Source organism: Pongo abelii, chromosome 2 (genome assembly GCF_028885655.2).
Source record: "Pongo abelii isolate AG06213 chromosome 2, NHGRI_mPonAbe1-v2.0_pri, whole genome shotgun sequence".
NCBI classification, from domain to species: domain Eukaryota; kingdom Metazoa; phylum Chordata; class Mammalia; order Primates; family Hominidae; genus Pongo; species Pongo abelii.
In genome coordinates, this window is record NC_085928.1 from 88,114,901 (window position 1) to 88,128,798 (window position 13,898).

Sequence of the window (13,898 nt, forward strand, 5' to 3'; positions counted from 1 at the left end):
TCATGATGGCTCCTCCCTTGTGAATATGACTAAAGTCTTCGTAAAAGAAGCTCACAAAGTATTCAATCAGCCTTTTTTCCTTTCCACCTTTTGCCATGTGAGGATACTGTTCAAAAGTGCCATCTTGGAAGCAGGAACTGGGCCCTGCCCAGACACCAAATCTGCCAATACCTTGACTTGGACTTCCCAGCCTCCAGAATTTTGAGCAATACATTTCTGTTCTTTACAAATTAACTAGTTAGCGGTATGTTGTTATAGCAGCACAAATGGACTAAGACAACAGTTAGAATCATTTTCAATAAAAATATTCCTGGAACTATTTCAATCCATCTGCAAAGGGTAGTAAATATATATAATGGAAAGAAAGTCAAATGAAAAATTTTTAAAGGCCTGTTTGAAAAGTCAGTTTTCCTTTAAGTGATAGAATCAACAGAGTACCAGTCATATGGCTTAATGTTTACATGTAAAATTACTGAGAGAGAAAAAGATGACTCTTTCAATAAATGCTTTTGGGACTATCAGCTAACCATTTAGAAGAAAATAATGTCTGATCTCCATCTTATGCTTTGCCTCCTAAAACGGTTACATATTTTTTCGTTGATATAATTAAACTATTAAAATAGTACTGAATCCCAGAACTGTGTGAGACTGAGGTGGGAGGATCACTTGAGTCCAGGAATTCAAGACCAGCCTGGGCAACATGGACAGACCTTGTTTCTACAAAAAATAAAACAATTAGTCATGCATAGTGTCACGTGCCTGTGGTTGCAGCTACTCGGGAGGCTGAAGCAGGACAATCATTTGAGATAAGAGGTCAAAGCTGTAGTGAGCCATATTCATGACACTACATTCCAGCCTGGGTGACAAAGCAATACCCTGTCTCAAAAAATAAAAATAAATTTTAAAATTAATAATAATAATAGAACAAAAAGGTAAACGTTTTACATTTTTGTTTTTGTTTTGTTTGTCTGTTTTTGAGACAGAGTATCTCTCACCCAGGTGGGAGTGTAGTGGCGCTATCTAGGCTCACTGCAACCTCTGCCTCCCAGGTTCAAGTGATTCTCCTGCCTCAGCCTCCCAAGTAGCTGGGATTACAGGCACCTGCCACCATGACCGAATTTTTGTATTTTTAGTAGAGATGGAATTTCAGCACATTGGCCAGGCTGATCTGGAACTCCTGGCCTCAAGCCATCCACCCACCTCAGCCTCCCAAAGTGCTGGGATTACAGGCATGAGCCACCATGCCTGACCAAAGTAAACATTTTTCTATTCTTGAGATAAAGAAACATCTTCTATGTCTCAAAAAACATATTTTCAGTTAATAGCTTTGTTATTAAAAATTAAAATAAAAATAAATATGACAGGAAAATATGTGCAATGTATATAATCACATCAAATTTCTAAGTGTAAATAGTTCCCATAACTCAATAGAAAAACACTAATACCAATAGAAAAAAAATGAGTAAAGATCACAAAAGTAGAAATACAAATAGATAATGAACATGTTAGAAAATATTTTTCAACTCATTAGTAACACTGAAATGAAAATTAAAACAACAACAAAGTATATTTTTTAACATTTTAAATAGGCAAGGATTTTTTTCTAGAGGGAGAGTCGGAGCAACTTTTCTGGTGAGCAATATGGGCATATGTAATAAAATCTTAATGTGAGTCAGTTTTGCATTGTTATAAAGGAATACCTTGGGCTGAGTAACGTATAAAGAAAAGAGGTTTATTTGGCTCACGGTTCTGCAGGCTGTACAAGTATGGCACCAGCATCTGCTTGGCTTCTAGTGAGACCTCAGGAAGCTTTTATTCATGGCAGAGGATGGAGTGGGGGTAGGCATGTCATGTGGTGAGAGAGATAGAAAGAGAGCTGCCAGGCTCTTTTTAACAACCCGCTCTCATGTGAACTCATTACTGTGGAGACGGGGCCAAGCCATTCAAGAGGGATCCACCCCCATGACCGAAACACCTACCACCTGGCTCAACCTCCAACACTGAGGATCACATTTCAACACGAGACTGGGAAGGGACAAACATCCAGACCATATCAAACCCTAAACCCTGACATTTCTGGGGATTTTTGCATTACTGATCATTTTTAATGAAACATTACTTTTTTTTTGAGACAGATGATCATTTTTAATGAATAATTACCTTTTTTTTGAGATGGAGTGTCACTCTGTTACCCAGATTGGAGTGCAGTGGTAAGATCTCAGCTCACTGCAACCTCTGCCTCCTGGGTTCAAGTGATTCTCCTACCTCAGCCTCCCAAGTAGTTGGGACTATAGGTGGTTACCAGATGTTGTGGGTAAGAGCAATGAACAGGCAAAGCACGGAGGATTTTTCGGGCAGTTAAACTATTTTCTATGATGCTATAAGGGTGGACACATGTTATTATATGTTTGTCCAAATCCATAGAAAGTACAACACCAAGAGTGATTAACCTAATGTAAACTGTGGATTTAGGGTAATGATGTTTCAGTGCAGGTCCATTGATTGTAACAAATATACCCCTCTGGTAAAGAATATTGATAATGGCATAGGCTGTGCATGTATGGGGGCAGAGGATATATGAGAAATCTCCGTACTTTCTGCTCAATTTTGCTGTGACTCTAAAAAAAATTACATTAAATATATATATTTTAAAAGAAAGTCATTTTACTAGGCTTTTTTTTTTTTTTTTTTTTTTTGAGACAGAGTCTTGCTCTGTTGCCCAGGCTGGAGTGCAGTGGCATGATCTTGGCTCATTGCAACCTCCACCTTCTGGGTGCAAGTGATTCTCCTGCCTCAGCCTCCCTAGTAGCTGGGATTACAGGTATGGGCTACCACACCTGGCTAATTTTTGTATTTTTAGTAGAGATGGGGTTTCACTATGTTGCCCAGGCTGGTCTTGAACTCCTGACCTTAGGTGATCCACCCACCTCGGCCTCCCAAAGTGCTGGGATTACAGGCGTGAGCCACTGCGCCTGGGCTGCGCCGAGCCCAGTTCTTGAAATTCCCAATGGTAACATTCCTTGGTCACATTTTATCCTCCTTTTATCCAGGGAGGATAGAGGGAGGAAAGGAAAGGATAGAAGGAAAGAAGGAAAGGACAGTAAAAGGAAAAAATAAAAGTAAGATGATTTAAGAAAAGGAAAAGATCGTGTCCCCCTGGTCCATGTTTAACAGATACTTTTTCTACAACCCAAATGTCAATCGGCAAATGAATGGGTATACAAAATGTGGAATGTACGTTTATACATATGGTGGAGTATTGTTTACCCTTAAAAAGGAAGAAGATCCTGGCACATGCTACAATGTAGATAAAACTTGAAGACATTATGCTAAGCAAAACAAGCCAGTCACAAAAAGACCAAGATTATATGATTCCATTTAGGTGAGATGTCCAGAGTAGTCAAATTTATAGAGATGGAAGTAGGATGGTGGTTGCCAGGAGCTTAGGGGAGGGGGAAATGGAGAATTCAATGGATATAGTATTGAATTGTTCATTTAATTGTTCATTTAATTGTTCAATGGATACAGTATTTCCCCCTTATCCATGGGGGATACGTTTCAAGATTCCCAGTGGGTGATGCCTGAAACCTCAGAAAGTACTGAACCCTATGTATACTAGGGTTTTTTCCTATACATATATACTGATTATGAAGCTTAATTTATAAATTAGGCATAACAATAATGAATAATAAAATATGAATGGGCACATTGGCTTGCATTTGTAATCCCGGCACTTTGGGAGGCCAAGCTGGGAGGACTGCTTCAAACCAGGAGTCTGAGGCCAGCTTGGGCAACAAAGCAAGACCTTGTCTCTATGAAAAAAAAATTAATTAGCCAGGCATGGTGGTGTGCACCTGTAGTCCCAGCTCCTCAGGAGGCTGAGGTGGGAGGATCACTGGAGCCCAGGAGTTTCAGGCTGCAGTTAACTATGATTGCACAATTGCACTCCAGCCTGGACAACAGGACACCCAGTCTCTAAAAAATAATAACAATAAGTAGAACAATCATAACAATATACTGCAATCAAAGTTATGTGAATGTAGTCTCTCACTCGCTCACTGTCTAAAAATACCCTAACAGTTTTGGACTGCGGTTCGGTTCACTCTGGGTAACTGAAATCACAGAAAGTAAAACTGCAGATAAGGGGAGATTGTTACAGAGTATCAGCTAGGGAAGATGAAAAAATTCTTGAGATCTACAGTAGTGATGGTTGCTCATGTACATTGAGCAGCAAATGCACTCAATGCTACTGAACTGCATGCTTAAAAATGGTTAAAACGGTCATTTTTATGTTGTTATATTTTACAACAATAAAAGACATTTTCTTCAGAAGAGATGGAATGCATTTAAAGTATTTGATTTCAAAAATGAAATGCTTGTGAAACATTTGTGAAATTCCTCAGTCTCACAGAAAAGCTGACATACGCAATGTTCTTACTTTTTTCTATTTTTAAATTTTTCTCTCAACTGGTCACATCACAGCAACATTCTTTAATCAACCAATAATCAAAGCTCTCTCCTCCCCCTTCAATGCCATTTTGTTTCGTTAAGTAAGAGTTTCTGGATGGAAAGAGAGGGGGAGGCGGCAATAAGTGCAAGCTATATTAAGAGCCGCAAGACCCCAGGTAATTCCCCAGTACGGAAAAGTTTAAAAGAATAATAGGGATTTGAATTTCCATTCACCGGCTCCCTCACCATTATGTGCCACTTTCAGACTATTTGCCATTTTTTACCTTCCTTATTGCAAATCTTCCAAAGAGCTTCAGGGCACTGTGGTCTTTTTATTTATTACCTTCTTCAAACGAACAGCAGGCCTCCACTCCAAAGGGCACAACCCCTCTATTCTTCTGAGCTACCATCGTGTGTCCTAAATGAACACAGTCTGCTTAATGCTACAGGTCGAACATAAATCTTCTTGATCTGTCCCCAGGTGAATCCCCTCTTAGAGTTCAAGGATCTCTTGTAAAAGATGAGCGAATACCTTTGTTTTGTCATTTCTCAGAGCCAATGGTGCTGACATAGCAACATAGCCACCATTCCCCAAATAATTACAAGAGGACATGTTACCACCTGTACAGTAATGTGTCATGCAGGTTCAGTCCCACAGCCTCTATTAATTTTTAGTTCTGTGCTATTCACATGTTTTATTTCTTAGTAGACATATGTTTGCTTTTAGTCTGAGTGATCTGGCCCCTGACTGTTGCTTCAACTTCATAGCTCACCAGTCACGTCTCCTTGCTGACAAAGCTTTGATGATACTCGGCTTTTTGCTAACTCAGATCAGTCGAGGCCGGGCACAGTAGCTTGCGCAGTAGCATTTTGGGAGGCTGAGGTGGGAGGGTTGCTTGAGCCCGAGAGTTCAAAACCAGCCTGGGAAACACGGCAAAAGCCCATCTTTACAAATAAATACAAAAATTAGCTTCACGTGTTGGCGTGCTCCTATAGCCCCAGCTACTGGAGAGACCGAGGTGGGAGGATTGCTTGAGCCCTGGAGGTCGAGGCTGCAGTGAGCAAAGATCACACCACTGCACTCCAGCCTAGGTGACAGAGTGAGACCCTCATCTCAAGAAAAAAAAGAGTCACAGTTGTCCATACATTCAGCCTCAGGACATTTGCATATGCCAACCCCCACTCCCCATTTCTCGTTATCCTTCACTGACAGTTCAACTTAATGTGGTTTCCTAAGGGAGATTGTCTTCTCCTTCACATCACCCCACTCCAGCTTTTTTCCCATAGCATCATATTTTTCCCCCAGAACTTATTGCAATCTATAATTCTAGATTTGTGGGCTGATGTTATTAATATCTGTCTCCACCACTAGATTATAAAAATGTGTGAAGACAGAGACAATGTCTATCAAGTTCGCCACCGAATACTCAGTTACAGATACATCATATAGCCTCAATTGCTGGAATAGAAAAGGGAGAAGGAGGGAGGAAGGAGAAAGTGAAGGAGGCCATACATAGTTGCATCTTTAGGTCCAAAACAAAGCTGATGTGCATCAAGAAGGTCCAATAGGCATCCGAAACTCCTAAAAGCCTATGCTAGGGGATTGGTATTGCTATCGACATCTTCAAGGTATTCTTTCCCCCAGGAAACTATTGCATATGTATGTGTGTGTATACATATATATATATATATGTATACACACACACACACGAGGGGCTATATATATGTGTGTGTATACACACCTCTCTCTATGTAAAAGCTGTGTGTGTGTGTATATATACACACCTTTACATAGGTGTGTGTATATATATATATCTTTTTATATATACCTATAAAAGGTATGTGTATATATATCCATACCTACATATACCTATATATATCTATAAAATATATATACCTATATATACCTATAAAATATATATACCTATAAATTTTTATATATATACTATATATACCTATAAAATATATATACATATATATTTCATATATACCTATATATATACCTATAAAAAGTGTATGTATATAAAATAGGTATACATAGCTGTGTGTATATATATATCTTTTATATATACATATACCTATACATTTATAGGTATATAAAAGGTATATATATACCTTCTATATTTTGACAGACAAAACACAAAGAATATATACCTATATAACCATATAAAGGTATATATATACCCATATAAAAGGTATATATATGTACTATATATAGTATATACAGTACATATAGTATATATAGTATATATAGTACATACATAGTTTATATAGTATATATAGTATATATAGCATATATACTGTATATATAGTATATATAGTATATATAGCATATATACTGTATATATAGTATATATAGTATATATATAGTACATATAGTATATATAGCATATATAGTATATATAGCATATATAGCATATATATAGTATATATAGCATATATAGTATATATAGCATATATATAGCATATATAGTATATATAGTATATAGTATATATAGTATATATAGTATATAGTATATATAGTATATAGTATATATAGTATATATAGTATATAGTATATATAGTAAATATAGTATATATAGTATATAGTATATATAGTAAATATAGTATATATAGTATATAGTATATATAGTATATATAGTATATATATAGTATATAGTATATATAGTATATATAGTATATATATAGTATATATTATACATAGTATATATAGTATATATATAGTATATATTATATAGTATATATAGTATATATATAGTGTATATTATATATAGTATATATGGTATATATCGTGTATATTATATATAGTATATATAGTATATATCGTGTACGTTATATATAGTATATATAGTATATATCGTGTATATTATATATAGTATATATAGTATATATCGTGTATATTATATATAGTATATATAGTGTATATATCGTATATATTATATATAGTATATATAGTATATATTATATATAGTATATATAGTATATATAGTATATATAGTATATATTATACATAGTGTATATATAGTATATATAGTATATATATAGTATATACTATATATAGTACATATAGTACATATAGTATATATATAGTATATACTATATATAGTACATATAGTATATATATAGTATATACTATATATAGTACATATAGTATATATAGTATATACTATATATAGTACATATAGTATATATATAGTATATACTATATATAGTATATATAGTATATATAAAGTATATAGTATATATAGTATATATAAAGTATATAGTATATATAGTATATATAAAGTATATAGTATATATAGTATATATAAAGTATATAGTATATATAGTATATATAAAGTATATAGTATATATTGTATATATAGTATATATAGTATATATAGTATAGAGTATATATACTATATATAGTATATGGTATACACTATATATTATATATATAGTACATATAGTACATAATATGTATACTATATATAGTACATATGTATAATATATAGTATATATAGTATATATGGTATATAGTATACACTATATATAATATATATACTATATATACTATAGTTATATATATACTATATATAACTATGGTATATATATACTATATATACACTATATATAGTACATATAGTATATATATATACTATATATACACTATATATAGTACATATAGTATATATATATACTATATATAACTATATATAGTACATAATATGTATACTATATATAGTATATATATAGTATATATAGTATATAGTATACACTATATATAATATATATACTATATATATACTATAGTTATATATAATATATATACTATATATAACTATAGTCTATATATACTCTATATATAGTATATATGTACTATGTATATAGTATATATGGTATATATAGTATATATACACTATATATACTATATGTACACTATATATACTATATATATACTATATACTATATATGTGTATATATATACACATATATGTATATATACTCTATATAGAGTATATATATAGATACTCTATATATATACTCTATATAGAGTATATATATAGTATACTATATATATACATAGTATATAGAGTATATATATATACCTTTTATATGGGTATATATGGGTGTATATATATATCTTTATATGTGTGTGTGTATATATATATATATATACTTTTACATGGGTATATATATACATACCTTTATATGGGTATATATATACATACCTTTATATGGGTATATATATACATACCTTTATATGGGTATATATATACATACCGTTTATATGGGTATATATATACATACCGTTTATATGGGTATATATATACATACCGTTTATATGGGTATATATATACATACCCTTTATATGGGTATATATATACATACCCTTTATATGGGTATATATATACATACCCTTTATATGGGTATATATATACATACCCTTTATATGGGTATATATATACATACCCTTTATATGGGTATATATATACATACCCTTTATATGGGTATATATATACATACCCTTTATATGGGTATATATATATATACCCTTTATATGGGTATATATATATATACCCTTTTTTATGGGTATATATATATATACCCTTTATATGAGTGTATATATATATATATATATATATATATATACCCTTTATATGGGTGTGTATATATATATATATATATATATATATACACCCTTTATATGGGTGTATATATATATATATATATATACCCTTTATATGGGTGTGTATATATATATATATATACACCCTTTATATGGGTATATATATATTTATATATTTATATGGGTATTTATATGGGTATATATATATATATATATATATACCCTTTATATGGGTGTATATATATATATATATATACCCTTTATATGGAGTGTATATATATATATATATATACCCCTTTATATGGGTATATATGTACCCATATATATGTACCCCTTTATGTGGGTATATATATATATATATATATATATACCCTTTGTGTGAGTATATATATATATATATATATACCCTTTGTGTGGGTATATATATATATATATATATATACCCTTTATGTTGGTATATATATATACCCTTTATGTGGGTATATATATATATATATATCTTTATATGGGTGTGTGTGTGTATATATATTATATATACCTTTATATGGGTATATATATATATATATACACCTTTATATGGGCATATATATATATATACACATATATACCTTTATATGGGTATATATATATATACACATATATACCTTTATATGGGTATATATATACACACACATATATACCTTTATATGGGTATATATATATATACACATATATAATTTTATATGGGTATATACATATACACATATATACCTTTATATGGGTATATATATATATATCTTTATATGGATATATATATATATACACCTTTATATGGATATATATATATACCTTTATATGGGGATATATATATTTATATACTTTATATGGGTATATATATATATGTATACCTTTATATGGGTATATATATATATACACACCTTTATATGGGTATATATATATATATACCTTTATATGGGTATATATATATATATACCTTTATATGGGTATATATATATATATACACCTTTATATGGGTATATATATATATATATACCTTTATATGGGTATATATATATATATATACACATTCATATGGGTATATATATATATATATACACCTTTATATGGGTATATATATAATATATATATACCTTTATATGGGTGTGTGTATATATATATATATACCTTTATATGGAGATATATATATATTTATATGGGTATATATATGGGTATATATTTATATTTATATGTATTTTTATACATACGGGTATATATTTATATATATGGGTATATATTTATATTTATATGGGTATATATTTATATGGGTATATATATATATATATACCTTTATATGGGTGTGTATATATATATATATATATATACACAGCTTTATATGGATATATATATATCTTTATATGTGTGTGTATATATATATGTACATCTTTATATGGGTGTGTGTATATATATATATATACACCCTTTATGTGGGTGTATATATATATATATATATACACCTTTATATGGGTGTATATATAAATATATATATATACCTTTATATGGGTGTATATATATATTTATATATACACACACACCACCCTATATAAAAGATATATATATGTACACCTATATAAAAGGTATATCTATCTATCTATCTATCTATACCTATATAAAGGGTGTGTGTGTGTTTGTGTATATATATATATATATATATACCTTTTTGAGGTTTAGAGCAGAAATTTAATAGGCGAAAGAAGCCGAATAGCTCTCTGCTACAGGGAGGGTCCTGGAAAAGTGAGTTGCCCTGCTTCTATATTCTTGACAGACAAAACACAAAGAATGCCAATTTGAATGTTTTTCTGGCAAGAGGGCATGTGAAATCCATGTAGCAATCTCTTTCCCAGTTTCCCTGATCAGGGCCTTTCCCCCGGTTCACTGACATTGGTCTGCCATGATTTCCTTTAAAAAAAAAAAAAGAAAGGTTCTCTCAGAGACATAACTGACTCCAACTAGAGCAATGAGAAATCAGTTCTGTTGTGACCCAGTTGGCAATAAATTGGCCATTTCACAAGAGCAGAAAATCATCTCTCTTTTTAAAAGTCATTATGATGAGCAATGAAACTCTATGGTCCTTGCAGAAGTAAAATAGGAAGATTTAAAAAAAAGAATCTAGATTTTTATTTTAGTAAAGCTTAAGAGAGAATGATTAAAAATAAAAGTTTCCAAAACGTGAGAATACCATTGACTAATCCCTTGGAAACGGAGTCGTTTTTCTGTAGCGTTTTAACTATATAAGGTCTTTTTCTACGCAATATGCAAGTTGCCCTCAGTTAGTATTTAGAGAACACTGTGCTTGCATAAGTGCTCACAGTTTACTTTGTTCTAGTGTATAATGGATATTTAACCCATGAGAATGCTACCTCTGTCTTGCTGATAAACTGTCTCAACAATTAGTTAATAGCAATAGTACATTATCTATTATACCACCTTTCTTTTCCACTTCTATTTCTCAATTTCTGCAATTTCCTGTTAAAGAAAGATTAGATGGACAAGAAAACTGGCACAAGTGTTACAATAAAGATTTAAAGTTAAGTTGAGAAATACATTTCTAAAATATATACTGTGTGCCTATCTTCTCTCTCAAGTATTCTACAATTAACAATGAGACTGCTTTGTAATGAGAAAATAATTTAGTTTTAACAATGCATTTGTTTACATTAAAATTTATAGCATTTGTCAGTTACTTTGGGCAGGAATTTAGAGATGAGGTCCATTGTTTCATAAGCATTGTATTCTTTTTCATCAAAATTTATGTAGCATCTTGAGAGTAAAATCAATCAGGCCTGGGCTGAACAAAGACTTGCCTTTAAAACAAGTTTGGAGTCTGTCTTCTCATAATACTGTCTCATTGGAAATTAAGATTATCTTACTATATAATACAATGATCAAATGGAGATGAAGACATATGTGGATGGTTATACCTGGCTTCTTTGCCGTGAAACTCCTAATTGTTGGAACTGCACCAAGAGCAGAAGACCCATGAACTGGACTAGTATAGTCTAAAGGATGGGGGGGAGAACTGGGGTTGTAGCTTTTCTGTGTTAAGGTGATACACACGTACCTATTTGAGGCAGCTAGACATGACTTATGTAGGTGAAGCAGGTACTCGGGTAGCATTTGGGTCTCTTAATAAGGCACAGATACCATACATGTGGTCCTGTATCCATCTAAAAAGCTAAGAAAATATGGTATTAGGTTTTAAAGCCTACCAGGTCTTTTGAGTCTGATTGCCACATAGAACCTGTAACTAGGCCAGGTGAGGTGACTGACACCTGTAATCCCAGCACTTTGGGAGGCCAAGGCAGACAGATGACTTGAGCCCAGGGGTTCAAGACCAGCCTAGGCAACATGGCAAAACTCCGTGTCAAAAAAAAAGGAGAGGAAGAAAGAAAGAAAAAATTAGCCAGGTGTGGTAGTGCATGCCTGCAGTCCCAGCTACCTGAGAGAGGCTGAAGTGGGAGGATGGCAGGATTGCTTGAGGCCAAGAGGTGGAGGTTACAGTGACTACCGGAGTGCATGCCACTACACCCCAGCCTATGCAATAAAGACTCTGTCTAAAAAAAAAAAAAAAAAGAACCTGTAACTACTGCTTGCTGAGCGATGGAAATATGTTAACTGAAATCTACTTTATTCTGAAATGTCCTCTAATGCTTTATAATAATTTATTTACTCTCCCAAAAATAATACCTACCCTTCATAAGAGGATTTTCTTATAAAAGAAACAGTATGTATAGCTTTGCAGATTGTGCATTACATGACTCCAAGGGGTGCCAGTTATACAGACATCCCTGTGAATGTGTTACAGATTTTTCATTGCCCAGCTCCAGGCAATAATAATTACAATACAGTCTATGTACTTGGCAGTCTTTGGGCTTAAATGGTGCACAACTGGCTAATCATAAATAGCCATATGTGGCAGCCCTGGATCTACCTCAGTCTGAAGTTTGTTGGTTCCAAAATGGACCCTGCCTCGAGGTAGAGAAAGTAAGGATTTTTTAGTAGATGTTGCAGATATACTGCCCCGTATCTGCTTGGCTCGCCTGCATTGACGTACAGTTATGGCGGACAGTACCTGGCACACTGAAAACTTCCCAACTTAGGAATTAGTGTCTCTTGTTCTCTCTACCTGAGTCCTCGCTCTTGCACCATGGGAAGTTTGCAGGCACAATTGAGATATGTGGGTGTACACTCATAAATATCCCAGCCTTCCCTCTAATGGGGATATTTTGTCTATGTTTCCAATAGTTTATCAGAGGTTCCCAGGAGGACTGAGACATAGTTGCTTACAGCACTAACCTGCTCTATTATGCATACTTTATCAATTTTTTCCCTTTTCCTGCCTCGCTTTTTTAACTTTCTTATTTGTGCTTCCAGGGATTTTCTCCCCCCAGAAGCTACCTGCATGCAAGTCCTTCTCTCAGGAACCATGGTAGACGAAATCCAAATTAAGACAGATGTCCTATGAACAAATGGTCTTAGTTGGATGTAAGCTTGAATGTTGGCCCATGGCTAGATATTTGTTAATTGAATAAACAAATAATTCTTCCACAGGGTCAAGGGGCTGCCTCCACTTATCAGGAAGAGGAGAGGCGAAAAGAGTTAAGTTGTGAGTTCTCATACTTCATACTGCATGTGTGACAAAGTGACAGAAAATTGAACTGTCTCCCAGCTATGCAATAAAGTATGCATCATTCCAAATGTGAATGAATCCTGTTTTATATAGCACTGGCATAGTTGATACTGCAACTCTGAGTGGGGGTAGACACAAGACCCTTGTGTTTATGCTGCAAAGTATCTCCCTCCA